Here is a 14,724-nt window from a genome sequence, read left to right on the forward strand (position 1 = left end):
GCACGATAATGAAATATCGCACAAAGTCTTTACGGTACGTAGATTTTTTATTATAGATCATTCATTGTACTTACATGATTTTAGTCCAGTGCACGACTTCTAGCTGTCTCTTAAACAGTCCGAAGACTAACAATAAAAGAATGTAGTTTCCACACCATTCCATTCATCCAAATCGCCTTTTCCTTTTAATTAATCTCTTTAAATAGATTTGCTTTCAGACCCAACTAAAATTTTTCTGACTTTTAATACATAGTGATCGGTGACTGTAGTTTATGAAATCAGTAATTTATAAAACCAAATTATCGACACCATTAGTACTGCTTCAACATAATATGTATAATCTAAAATCCTATTATATGTACTTTTCGTAGGTTAAGCTTATGACTTACTGGTTATACGATAAAGTGTGAATTTAGGTAAAACTCTGACTTATCATATGTTCAAATTTTATAATTATTCTTCCACTTGTGTAGAAATACATAAGTTTCATATAGAATAATAACGTGACACATTTCCAATCAGTTTTAACTTCAACTGCACAGACCCCAGTGTTACGTGGTCGTAATTACGCCTAAGGCTATCATTACTAAATGAAGTTTACTTGTGAAGGGCGAATATTTTTATTGTCCCTTTAAACATTAAACGAAAGTCAAAAATTTATGGAACTTGAAAATTGGAAAAAAGAAAAAAATTATCTTTTATCTTCATTATTATATAAATGGTATATTATTAATTCTTAATATTTAAAACTGTTCTATCTATCAAACCCTCAATCACTCTAACTCTCACTCTCACCCTAACCCTTGCTCTTAACTTGAATGTTATGGACATTGGCCTTAACGACTTCTGTACTGTGGTGTGTACTCAATGTCACATTGTCTCATCTCCAAGGTAACTTCAACAATGAAAAGGTATAACAAACGGTGACTTCCGACTAAAGAAAGTCCAGAATATCAGGAATATGAAATTGTACATAGAGTTCGACTTGACTGATTTGCTGCTTTGATTGGACATAATAGACGAAGAATGAGCTTGAAAGGAAAACAGCAGGACTACTTATAATTAATGCGAAGGATACGCAGCGCTACGTTATTGATTTTGTGTGTGGCAATTTGACGTAAGTGCAAATGACGTAAGACCACAGTGCAACGGTGCCGGAGTCGTCGGGCGTTGATAAATGTGGGAGTTGAACTTAAAGAGGAAGGCAAATATTTTTGTAAGGAAGAAGTGCTAATTTATTTTGAGGAGAAAGTGTAATCAGCTAATTGAATTTTAAATGCTGTTAAGTAAATTAATTAAATATCGTTGGGGTTTGCTAATACAAAGTAATAATCTATAATTAAAAAAAATTTAGCAGATATTTAAATGAAATTAATAAAGTATTAAGCGTGAAAGGATAGCTGAAGCTGAAGTCCCTACTGGGAATTAAGGATACTTTGACAAGATTCAGTGTAAATTAAAAATAACCATTAATTTAGAAGTTAAAAATTGATTTAATTGTGATTTCTTAACAAAATGTTAAGTATAACTTTGTCATATAGGATAAATAGGACTCCTCTTCCCTTAATTTCAAGATCTATATTTTTTAATAAATGAAAATATTTTTAATTTCAAAATGATTTATTTTGAAAGACTTTAAAAGACTCTCTTCTCAATTACCTTAAAATGTTTGTGATTATTCAGAATAAAAGTTTTCCGCACCGCAAGGCATTGTGAATGGAATTGCTCATATTCGTGCACCAGCAAAAGGAGCTTTGGATGTAAAATAGGACAGAAAGTTATTTTGCCCCATCATCCCTAAATTGAAATATTCCACAAAGGATATAGAAATGGAAATTATTTTGTTATTTGAAATGTTTTTCACATTGTGTAATTATTCTCACAAATAGCGTTTTTACCTTTTATGAAGTTGTTATTGTTGGCAGGGAAGCAAAATTAATTTCATTAAAAATATATTTATTTCCATAAATCATAATAATAAAGCATATTGATAACGTTCTGTAACTGTCAATCATTTACAATAAAAACATAATAATTTGATTATTTTTAATTCGTCTTTTTTTGTTGTTAGAAAATTGGCACTTCCATAATATATAGATATAAATCGAATAAAAAATATATAAATCGAAAAAGAATATAGTTTAATTAAAGACTATTAATTGTAAAAATCAAATTAAAACTATAATAGTGAATGAATAATTACAACATTATCTAATTAATAAAAAAATTAATTATATTTTACTGATGTTAATTTAGAACACTCACTACTTAATAACCTACTTATTTAATTACAAAAAAAAACAAAAAAAAAACAGAGATACTACTTCCTTAGCAAACAGTCATAAAACTTTACAAAAAAAACTCTCATTCTCTTACTTTATCTTGGATAATCAATAGAGGCTATGGTCTTCAACTGCATGATATTGTAAACTTCAACATAGGATAGGATTCACCAGGTGACTTCACAAAGATCTTCAAGTATCTATGCTATTAGAATTCATATAAATTAGAATAAAATATATTGAGAAACTATATACATACGTTAACCGTTTAGTTTAGATAACTAACTCTAATGACTACACATAAACACCTAAAGACATCAGCCTGCCATATACCAAAATTAAACTAAATTCAATACATATTCTTATTTTGCTACTACTTTTTCTTTTATTTCTTTCTTTTCTTTTTCTTCTTGAAAAAACATATAATACTTTAACAATTAATCAATTTTAAGGAAACCAATATTGTCTCTATCGAATCATGAGTACAATGATCTATAAATCATGTGCCTCAAAGAATTAAAAGTTAATGATACTTAGGATTTAGTCACGGGGTTTGTAGTCACAGAAAAAAACATTGAGTGCTAAATTTTTGAAAAAATTCTTACATATTTCAAAAGTTCTGGAAAAATATGGAAAAATAAAATTCCCCAAAATGCAATACCTAAGATATTTCTGTGGCGATCAGTTGACAGAATATATTTATTTGACATTAATGTTACTTAATAGAGTAAAAAAAGGTTTTAGTTGCTTTCTTAAATTGTGTCCGTTTTCTTTCAATTAGTAATCCTGATAGAGAGTCTTACATTTAGTAGTATAAATATTAATGAAGGCCGGAAGTCACGCATTCTTATTTTTGGAATTGTTTTAAGTCTGATATTGTCATTCCCTTTACCCTTGCTTGTTCTAATCTATTCGAATTTGATCTACATATTAAATGTCCGGCTAATATCAACTTTATGGGCTTGACTACGCTAGCTTCAAATAATAAAGCGTAGGAAATAACACTAAAAAATTCAAAAAATTTAAATAATATATTGTCTGTTCCACATCTCTTGATGATAGTTCCATAAATCTTTATAAACCATTGATTTCTTAGATATCCTCTTAGAACAGTTTTTTCTGTTCCTCAAATTAAAATTAACTATTAAAAGAAATTATTTTTATACCATTCCGGTCATCTAGAAGACTTTGACAGATAAATTAAAGACAATTCCGACTTTTGTGTAGAGTAAGTGTTTTATAAGTTAACTGCTCGGAAGTTTGTAACTCGGAAAAACACTATGAACTTTAAAAAAATAAAAGTAGTTACAAATTGAAACTATAATATTAAATGATTTAGATTTTTTTAAGACTGATTTAATGACATCTGAAATATATCATTAACACTATAATTGTGTGTTTTATATAAGAAAATTAATGCTTTATTAGTGCACTTTAATTATTTGAATCAATATATATATATAAAAATGAAATATTTAGTTAAAGAATTGTGCTTGTTAGCAGCGAAATGCTCTAATATTAATATTATGAAATATACACGAATATACAATTTCATCACGAATGCTTCTCAGAGATACGTTGTAAACGTCATTATTTGTATGTAATGTGTATACTGTAAGTACCAAGTCTTGTCCTTGAATCCTATCGAATTTGAGGAACAAGCCTTGGCTTATTAGACAAGTAATCCAAACCGCACTTGGATTTTTGGCATTAGTCCTTAGTATTTTGTCAATTTGTGCCTTATTAACAAATTTTCTTGCGTTACATTGAAACGAACTTATGAGACCCATTTATATATGTATATATATGCAATAAACTATTTGAACTATCTAATAATCTAAACATCTAATTCAACTATTTTGATGTTCGACCTAAATAGCAGTTTTAGTCGGAGATCATTACAGACGATCACCGATCATTGCAGTTGAAAATCAATAAATCAATCGCAATGACTAAACAATATAGTCAAACAAACTCTTTGAAGCGACCGCTGTTTGACTGGGAAACTTATGGAAGAGAAAACTAAAATACCGAAATGTACAGTTAGCCGAATGTTCACCTAAGATTTGAGCAAATCCTGGACAAAGACCAATGTTTTTTGAATTTATTTTGAGACTGGTTTCGTTAAATATGAGACAAAGTATGTGAGTATAGGATATGAATAAAAGCTGAAACAGGGTTGTACTCTTTATTTCGCACATATAAGTCCATTCTCTTGGTATGTGTTTTTATAAGATATACCACATTAATTTACATTGAAAGTGTCACCAATTTCACATTTTGTGACTGTCTGTATAATATGACCATAAGTTATCGAAAACTAATCTTATATATTTGAAGTTTTAAAACGTATTGGAACATAAAGTGGAATACTTATATACTTACCTGTAGTTGGTGTGACTCCAACCGTCAAATCTATTTGATCAGCTGCATGGCCGACATGTGAGAAATATGTGTTTTCAACAGAACGATGCTTCAAGCCACACATCAGATCCTGATTTCGTTATGCAAGAAATATTCCGGACGTGATACATATATAACGTTTTAGTGATTTCAATTAGCCATTAAGATTATTAGTCACAAGAGTCATATTGAAGCGAACGATTTAAAAATGTCAACTGTCAACTAACTTTAAAGTCAACATACTGACCCAAGTGGTTCTATTTAAACCACCGCATATCCTGTTAACTCTGCAAATTACTCTGTCTTTATGAGGAGAACGATTTAAAGCTGTCAACAATTCCGAAACAAAATTTGTTTGGTTCTTTTTAAATAACCGCATCTCCTGTTAATTCTGCAAATAGTACTATACATTAGCCGTGTTTTTTGGTAATTCAGCATATAAGGATCTACCTTTAAATGATTACTAGATCGTTGCGTTACGAGGTCTCTCAAATTGTCTTTGCTCTTTCATTACTGCCGTAATCTTGTTTGATAGTTCTCTCCATTCGTTTTCAAAACTTTGTCCTACACAATTGTCAGTCGTAGAGATCGCTCTTTACGATTACTGCTATAACACTTCATCACTGCTATAACTGTGCAGCGAAGCATAAAGATCCGTGTGGTGCCTCACTATATATACTATAGTAGCCCAACTATTGTCAGTTATGTGCCGACAAGTTATCTTAAATCATCTCAAGAGAACCAAATACTATGAGTAATCTCGTTCACAATATTTGAGTGATGTATTTTTTAAATAATAGCAAAATCTAAACTATAAATTCATGAAACGTACACGGAACATCTCACAGCACTGGGTTTTCTTAGGTTCTCATAGCAATAAATGAGCAGTCACTGAACAGTGAGGCTTAGAGATCAATGCTCTGCCTTTCTGTATTATTAAAGACCGTGTATTGTTGTGAGAATCCAAGAAAACTCACTATTACGAGAAGTTCCATCCACAAATAATATATTTTTTACTTAATGGCAAGAACCAAAGTACATTGATGTGCAACTTGAATTAAAATTTTAAACTTTTATTTATCTGTACTTTCACAACCACTAAATGGATGGACCCTGTAAAATAAAACTCATATGACACTTTTTTTTTAAAAACAAAAGTTTTGAACTAATTTTAACAAATTTTACTCCGAAGACCGCAGTGTGGATGTTATATCTAAATGATCATCTTTGAAATGAAAATTAATTAATATGTAGAAGTACGAAAATAATGAAATCCATGAGTAGCTCATGCGATCTTTATTGGTACATAATCGCTTACTAAGTGCAGTTTTGTAAAATTTAATTAAATATAATTAATTTAAAATATATTTCTCTAAAATTTGCGCATTTACTAAAATCCAGAACACATAATGTCACTTCATTAATTATTTAAATGAATTCGAAGGCAAACGGCGGAGGGTTTGAAGTGCGGTGCGTTAAAAATCCAGAAAGTTTAGTTGAAATTGCAGGAACATGTGAGCAATTCACTCTGCAGACGAAGTGTTTGGAAGATGCATGAATTGGTGCGGAAGAGCAATGACGCTGGAGTGCAGTGGTAATGAAAAGGGGGTGTCAACATTTTTAAGTGGTTTATTGCTTTCGAACGAGAACACATTGAGTTATAGTGGGAAGTCATTTAGCACATTTTTATTTCGAATGCCGGAAGAAGACATTGTATGTCTGCAAGGATGCTTAGTCGATTGCTGAATAATTTACAACACAAGTAACTTATCGTAACATCACACTTCCCTGTGACTATGTTAAGGGTACCACAAAAGACATGTTCTTAGAAGCGACATACATTTGTTTTATAAATGAGTACTTGGAAGAAAGTCTGTTTTAAATTTTTTTCTCCCCTAGCTGACGAGTAATAATAAGGGTTCTTATTGATTAATTAAAGAATCAGTTGGCATTATAAAAAATTTGAATGCAAAAATACTTATAAGGCATCATCTTTGTTGCTCTAAACTAATGAAGTAAGTTTAGTAGGATAAGATAGTGGAGTTCGTACAAAACTCATAAAATTGTATTCTAATAGACTTAAACACACTTTAAATTTGGATATTATTCTACCATAATTGAAATTGTTTAGTTTTATCTCACGTTTTATAATTTTAATTCCTAGTTACAAAAATCAACATGAGGGAAAGTGTTTTCTTAAATACAGAGATTTAGACAGAGCTGCAAGAACGTATACAGGGACCAATTCAAGAGGGGATCTTTGAAAATTATTTAAAGCTATTCTTTTTGTAGAGACATCTGTTATGCATATTTTTTTAACTTACTATATGTAAAGCGCCTTTTTTGGGTGCAATTTTACAAAGAAGATTCTAATTTGACAGGCACGAGTTCTAAGCCTGGCACTTGCAGTCCAAACAAATTATATATGGACTATAAACTAAATAAATAAAAATTCGATTATTTCCAAAGACCACTGATGAAGAGTACTTGGCAATACTCGAAACAGCGTTGTATGGTCAGCCAAATTTCAATAAATTAAATAAAAAATTTTTGTCTTTGCCTTTCTTTGCTATTCGAATCGGTCTAAGTTTTATTTTAATTTAGTCTCATTTAGTGCTGTTAGCTGGCACTTTTTAACATTAAATGCTTTTATTCAATTATTATTTGATAAGGGGTAGTGCACTGCGACCTAAAAGATCTATTGTGACCCTTAGTCTGATTAAAGTGTTTCTCCAAGTCCGATTTCTTTAATGAAAAACTGTATACAACCTATCTTTCGTAGTCTTGAATTCTTATGATTTATGAAATACCCTCCTAGCAGTGACGACTGCTCTAAGGTGCGGAGGTGTACGGCGCACACCCTAACATAATTTGCAAAATGTCCTTCGTAAATTTATTAAATATTTTTACAGCGAGAATTAATATTATATATTACATTTCTATATATATAGTTTTAAAGATGAAAATTTTAGCAAAAACAATTATATATAATTGTCTACAGAAACTCAATTAATTTGCTTCTCTCAGCTGCTATAGTTGTTAGTTGTGCTCATAAGCTTGCAGCTCAAATCGCAGAACATTTCTATTATATTACGTCTTTCGTGTGCGGAAAAGTTGGCCGCACATTTATACATTGCAACTGCATTCACAAATTTGTGTCGTTAATGTGCATGTGCTCACGGTTGTAATATGAGAAATAGAGATTTATATAGTGGGAATTGTATGTGAGAGTAATTTTCTGTTCTATTCGAATATCAAGGAAGTACTTCGTTGTACGGTCAAATCTGCAGCACACATTTCAGTACATTTTTTAAATTTCTCCCCTTTTATTTGTGGCACCGATGAATATTAGCCGCTTGATGTGCGGAAAAGTTGGCCGCACATTTATACGTTGCAAGCCTGTTCGATTTTGTTTGATCACTGCATAAACATGTACGGTTCCGAGTACAAACTCCATTGTTTGAAAAAAGTTGATTTGATGTTATAAGAAGTATATGAAAAGTTGTGTTTATTCCATATTGATATAATATGAAACTTATATACCATATACAAGGTGAGATGAAAAAACTGCAACCAACTTCAGACTGCTGTCATTTCTAAACCGCTCGTCCCACAGCTGTCAGATTTATTCTAGTGACAGCTCATTATATTGTTTACAAGCGCACAAAAGCATTTTGGTGGGAATTTTTCAAAAAAAAAGTTATTTGTGATGGAATTCAAGCGTGATAGTGTGATTGCTTTGCATTTGGCTGGAAAACCACAAGTGGCTATCGTTAGAGCCCTCCAGCATTTAGAAGTGAATAAATGTTTTGTGTCTCGTACCATCGCTCGTTACCATGATACTGGTAGCGTAGCCCGACGTCAAGGAAGTGGACGAAAAAAAACAGCAACATCGGCAGAAATGGTTCGAAAAGTGAAAAAGCGAATTGAACGAAATCCGCGTCGCAGTGGACGAAAAATGGCTCGTGAGCTGAACATATCGCAATATGCCATTCGGCAAATATTGAAAAATGAGCTTGGACTAAAGCCATTCAAGTTCCAAAAAGTGCAAGATCTTACTGATGCGCAAAAAAAAGTTAGACTCGAAAAAGCTAAAGAGTTGTTTCGCTTGGCCGAAAGTGGTGAACTGCCGAATTTGGTTTTCTCCGATGAGAAACCATTCGTTATCCAGCAGTTTGTAAACAAACAAAATGATCGTGTTTACTTGCCAGAGAGGTCAGCTGAAAATTTGCAACTTCGGTTGGCCATCACAACTCAAAAGCCGGCCATGGTGATGGTGTGGGCCGCCATAACAGCCGATGGTCGCTCGCCGCTCGTATTCATCGACCGTGGTGTCAAATTAAATGCGCAAATCTATCGCGAAAATATTTTGGAGGGAGTTCTGAAGCCCTGGGCACGCAAACATTTCGGCCGCAGACCTTGGACATTCCAACAGGACTCAGCACCATCGCACTCAGCACGCGCCATCCAAGAATGGTTAAGAAATGAGGTTCCTCGCTTCATTTCCACCGCACAATGGCCACCAAAATCTCCGGATGCCAATCCGTTGGACTATTGTGCCTGGGGTATTTTGGAAAGCAAGGTTGGAACTAAAAAATACCAAAGTGTCGATCATCTCAAGCAAGCGCTTCGCCGAGAATGGGACAAAATACCGCAGAGCCACTTTCGGGCAGCGTGTGATGGTTTCATTGGCCGTTTGAAGGCCATAGTTCGTGCCAAAGGTGGCCAATTCGAACAAATCTAAACCGATTCAAATTTGATGTTATTTCCGACATTTTTTGCTTTCATTCAATAAAATTTAAAAAAAAATTATGGCGTTTTACTTTGTTGCAGTTTTTTCATCTCACCTTGTATATATAAATTATTAATTTATTTTTTTAATATGTTATTTTGTTGATGAAATTATAAATATTATAATGTGCATATATTGTTGCCTAATGTACATAATATAATTATTCTTAATGAAACATCTAATATGTTTCAATTTATCATTTTTAATTTAACCGGCTCACGTAAAAACAACATTGAAGAAGGGCTGCACATCCTTCCAGAAAGGGCACGCGTCGTCACTGTCTCCTAGGTGTTTCTTTCGCTTGTGCATCAGTGCCGGGCACTCTCCAAGCACATGGTATGTAGTTTCTCTCTTATCTCTATAGCATCTGAAGACTGAATTGGATTGAATTCTCAGCTTCGTTAGGTGATTATTCAATCAACAGTAACCGTTCAATTATCACGTGATAGTTCCTAGGTTATTTTTTGATTGTTCTATGTAATCTTTGTAGCGTTTTAGGTTGTAAGTCACTAAACGCATTTTAGATTGTGATAGTCTTGGAAGTCTTTCCCAATGAAGTTATGTTTCTTTTTCCTCAGCGTCGTTAATAAGAATGGATATAGTTCCTTTACCATAGTTCCTTTTATTCATTTGTTATCTAAAGAAATTTTTGTGAAGTTGTATTAGCTGTCTTCGTGATTTCAGGTAAATATTTTACTTTACAACTGAAATTATGCAATACTTCAGCAAATGATGTTCAGATTTTTTCTATTCTACACTTTTTCATATTTTCGTGGTGTTGATTTGCACTTTGGTTATTTGTTTTTGTCCACTTCTATTTATTTTTAGTGCAGTTACTTAGCATTCATTAGTTCAATATATATGTTGAAGCATTGACTCTATGAAGGAGTAGGTAACGGATTACTGCATAACTGATATATATATATATTCAACATATTATTTATCATATAAATTACATTAAAATAAATATAATATGTATTAGATGAGAAATTTTTCAAATATATATTATTGATAACAAAGTCCTAGCAAGTAAAGTTACTTATCAATAATTCTTGGGCAATTGTACTTCAGTTGTAACATCAATTGCAATTAATAAATTTATAGAATTTACTTACTCCAACAGGAGAGGGCATCTCTAATTTAGATGACTTTCTGTCATGACTGGCTAAATTCAATTCTATGACTGCTCAATGGCTAATCGGGGGCTATACTATTAGGCTAGGAACTTTTTCCTATGAGTACCACAGAAAATGAATAAGAAAAATAACTTCTAGCTGGATCTATCCAAAAAATGTTTGATAAACATGTCTTCAGCTCTCTACACATGTGTCGCATGTTATGATTAAAGAATCTTGCGTTTTATAAGAACCTCTAAATTATTAATAAGTAATTAAGGTGATAAACAGCTAAGGTACCATATTGATCAGGGTCTATATGATTTGGTGACTTAATCGACTGCCATATAAATTTAACTTAAACTGTAATTGCAGGTTTCAGTTTGTTTAGCAAGTAAAGTCTTTTTAGTGCTTGGTTAAATTGCTTGTAATGTACTTTTTAACTATAAGGCAGTTGTGAAACTTGGCTTGATATTGCCGATCCGAGACGTGAACGAGACGTGTATTCGCAACTGTGATGATTTAAAACTGGTGAACAATCATAGGTATATAGTTAAAACAAATTCACAAAAAATTCTCACTTTTCTCAATGAATGCTTCCTGAAGACCTAAGATCGGAAAAAATCACTTCTAATCCGGTTAAATGTAAAGACTTATTTTGATTTTCTAATGCATGGTTGTAAAGTCAATAAGCTGTACTATATGTCCCAACTACGAAATTTATATGAGATAAATTAATAAGAACGACTCAAACTTTAAAGAGATAACCCTTGAATTTCGTTTCAAAATAGCATATTATGCTTAACTTATTGTACAGATCGTGTTATACAATATTATTGTAATATCCTAAACACATTTTTTGTTGCACTTTTCCGTTTTTACAAACTCAAAAAGACACTTAGAACTCAATTGATGAGGCTAAGATGTAATCAAAGAGCGAACCCAACATCACACCTAAGAAGGAGTTCGAACCATGATGCAAGTGAGTTGGGTGGAAAACGTATGCATGTTTTAAGGCGTTATTATGAGTGTCATTACACAATAAATTTCCTCGGAAGTTCATATATTCATTGCTTTTACTTTCATTATAATATTAAACTTAATGCAGCTATTGAGAGTACTTTGTAAAATGTTTAGTCCACCACTACTTAGTGAGAACTACCGCATCCGAATGAACCACGAACCACAAGGTTTATCACGATATTGACATAATTCAGCGGATAAACAGTCAGCGGCTTTGCTGGCTTGGTTATGTTTTGAGAATAGATGATGATGGTCCGGCGTAAAAGCGATTGGGAGTGGTACTTCAAGGAGTAAATTATTGATTTAGACTATCTCTGGTGAAGTCATCAAGTTGATGTCTGCTGGAGTAATGATGTAAATGTTGCATATTAACAATCAAATCTTTTATATATATTCATGTTATTATGTTTAGTATAAAACCAAATGAGAATTATAACATTAAATATATTGAAGTAATTAAAAATATTTAAATTATTTTTCTTTATAATAATTACATGGCCGCTAAGATTATTACTTAAACAATACATCTTAGTATAAATTATATTAAAATAAAAACGCTTTATTTCAGTTTTTATTGAACTATTTATGGATATGTAGTATTAAACTCAATGAGAATTAAAACTTTTTTATATATTTCAATCTTTATATCACAAAATGTTCATATTATTACATTTGGTATAAAACGAGATTGAATAAGGCTTCAGCCGAAATTCGATAACGGGTTGTTAAAATCATTTAAATAAGTAAGTAGGCACTTTTTTATGCCCAGTATTACCTTTAATAGATAAGTAATAATGTATTTTTATTAGAATATTTCGTACACACGGATTTAAGCAAGATTATTATATCTTTGGTGTCGCGATTTGACAGTTCGTTTTAGTATAGTGATCTGTTTTAAGCATGGAGTATTGAGAGACTCATTTACCAAGGTTTTCTTGAAAACTAATTCAATTCATATGAAAATATTTAATTATTAAAATTATTTCTATCGACGAGTAGTGTAAACTTGCCTGAAATATTTCAAGAAGTTTAAATCCTAAAAGCCCTTGTTTAGGCTATTGATTCTGAGTAATAGTTTCCAGTACTATATATGTACTATGTCAGAAAATTATGGTTCTCGAGATATCATGCCTTGAGGTTGTTGCTTTGTTTATTATTATTATTTATTCAGTTGTGTTTAGTTAAAAATAAAAACAAATTAGTAATATTTTTACATCGGCGATTTAAAATAGTCGATATTAATCCTTATCTGTAATATTATAGTATAACGTTTAATATGTAATTTAATTAGTTAAATTAGATGATTTGGTTTCATTAAGCTATCGTACGAGGTCTTCTGTTTGAATGAATGATAAAACGAAAGGGGGTGATAATATATTATAAACTTGTTACTAGCTGGTTGAAGTTATTATAATGACATTATGATGTATTAAAAATCAGAGACTATAATCTTTTCTTGTTTCAATATTTATTACAGTGATTGCATGAGTGAATGAAATATATTGCGGTATTTATTATATCTTTTTTGGCAGGACACGAGTTTGATACCTGGTACTTGCAGTCTCAAACAAATTATTTACGAATATTTAAATACAAGAATTATTTATAAGGCCATTGATGATGGGTATTTGGCAATACTCGAAACAGTCAAAAATTCAATTAATTAAGATAATATAATATGAGTTTTTGCTGTTGTAGTTCGCTACTCTTAGAAAAACCTCTTTATAAAAAATTGTAATAAATAAAAAAATTCTGAGTCTAATTTAACTTGTTACTTTATTCTACTAATAATTTGGAATAACGTGTTACAGGTCGTGTGTGAGTTCGAGTAAATTGAGGTAAAGTAAGTTGAAATTGATAAGGATTTTTTGCACTGCACTTATGTAAATATTTATTTATTTATTTATTGCACTTGATTCTGAGCTTCACATTTGGCAGGACCCGAGTTCGATTCCTGGTACTTGCAGTCTCAAAAAATAATTATTTACGAATAATTAAATACAAGAACTATTTCCAAGACCACTGATGATGGGTATTTGGCAATACTCGAAACAACTGTATTGTCAGCCAAAAATTCAATTAATTAAAATAATATAAAAAATAAAATTTTTGTTGTTGTATTTCACTACTGTTCGAAAAAACCTCTTTATTACACTTATTTATTACTTTTGGTTAAAAATATATTTATTTATTTATTAAAAATTTTATAAAATTTTTACAATGGGAATACCTAATTTATATAATATTTATCTAATTTACCTTACTCGATATTCTGATAATACCAACATTTGCTGCCATACCGACATAATTTACTATTATCCTCAATTTACCATCAATTTACTCGCACACGGCTAATTTATATAATTTTTATCTAATTTACCCTACTCGATATTTTGGTAAATACCAACATTTGCTGCCATACCGACATAATTTACTATTTTCCCCAATTTACCATCAATTTACTCGCACACGGCCACAATAGCAAGCGATATATTAGTTCTCGCAGATCCTATGAGAAGCCACAATGAGAAGGGCCACAATAGTAAAAGATGCCTAATGCTTAAAAGAAGTTTGTGGAAAAAGGTACAATTTATATCGAATTATAATCACAGCAGGTGTTGAAAATTTATTAATCTAATTAAATTTGTGAAATTAATAGCAAAAAAGCCTTTTAAAATTATATTAAAAGTATTAGATTAGCTAACAGAACTTTGCTTTACGTTTTACTGCCTGCATATTTAAACATCACCATGAAGATAGATATATTCTGGTTTTTGGATACACTTAAGCCTTCCAACATACTCTCGACTCACATAAACCTACAGATTTAAAATAAATTACGTTTATCTACATATTCCCAGGGGCGCAGTAGAACCTTGACTGCATTGAGTGCTTGGAATTGACGTGCAAGCAAGCAATGCTTAACACGTCAATTCCATATGCCGAGGCAAACAACAGACACCAACACCAACACCAACACCAAAACAAGCACAAATACATAGTTACAAGCCCAAGTTGTGATGAGGGACTTGTCCCTTTGCGTTAAAGGGTGCACATATAGATGTACGAAAATTGTACAAAGAGCATTGTCACAAACGACATTTACGAG

Source organism: Teleopsis dalmanni, chromosome 2, assembly GCF_002237135.1.
Source record: "Teleopsis dalmanni isolate 2A chromosome 2, ASM223713v2, whole genome shotgun sequence".
NCBI classification, from domain to species: Eukaryota; Metazoa; Arthropoda; class Insecta; order Diptera; family Diopsidae; genus Teleopsis; species Teleopsis dalmanni.